The sequence below is a fragment of the Nematolebias whitei genome, chromosome 11 (assembly GCF_014905685.2).
Source record: "Nematolebias whitei isolate Nwh7 chromosome 11, NemWhi1, whole genome shotgun sequence".
Classification (NCBI taxonomy): Eukaryota; Metazoa; Chordata; class Actinopteri; order Cyprinodontiformes; family Rivulidae; genus Nematolebias; species Nematolebias whitei.
The window spans coordinates 48,043,575-48,044,271 of NC_056508.1; positions in this window are offsets into that span (position 1 = coordinate 48,043,575).

Consider the following 697-nt stretch of genomic DNA (forward strand, 5'->3'; position numbering starts at 1 on the left):
TCAGCTGGACCAACCAATCCGGTGCTTTCTGCCTCACTCAGGAGGCGGAGCAAAGCAGCCAGGTAAGCTGTAGACAAATGTGATTGGCTGATGAAGACAGAGCTCAAACCAGAGTAATGGTAAATGAACTACTGACGTACTTCTGATCTAGATACTCAAAGCTCTTTACAACACACCCTGTGCCCTCATTTACCTCCAAACCCACACATTCATACAGCACTTTAATTTTTCATTCAACTTTTATTTCTACAGGTTAATCTCATTGAGCCTCGAGGACTCTTTTACAACAGAGACCTGATTTAACAAAGAACGATGACAACAGTGACAATAAAAGACAATCATAAAAGAGGCATACAATTTTTAAAAACTATAAATTAAAATAAAATGCCAACCAAAAGGAAAATGTAGAGAGAAGAAAAAAAAACATCTAGATTATAAAGCGATGTAGAAAACTAAAAACAGGAACATCTGCAGGAACTGAACAGATGTTTGAAGCCACTTAGAGAGGTCAAAGGTCGAGAGCTTCAGGTCTTTTTACAAGATGTTTCAGGAAACAGGAGCGGAGTAGGAGAAGGTCCTTTTGTCTAGTTCAGTCCTCACTGAGGGAACACTGCAGGTAATGATGTCCTGAGAGCGCACGCTGTAGCTGCACTCACACAGAGACATGTAGGAGGAGATGTATGAAGGCAGCAGACCA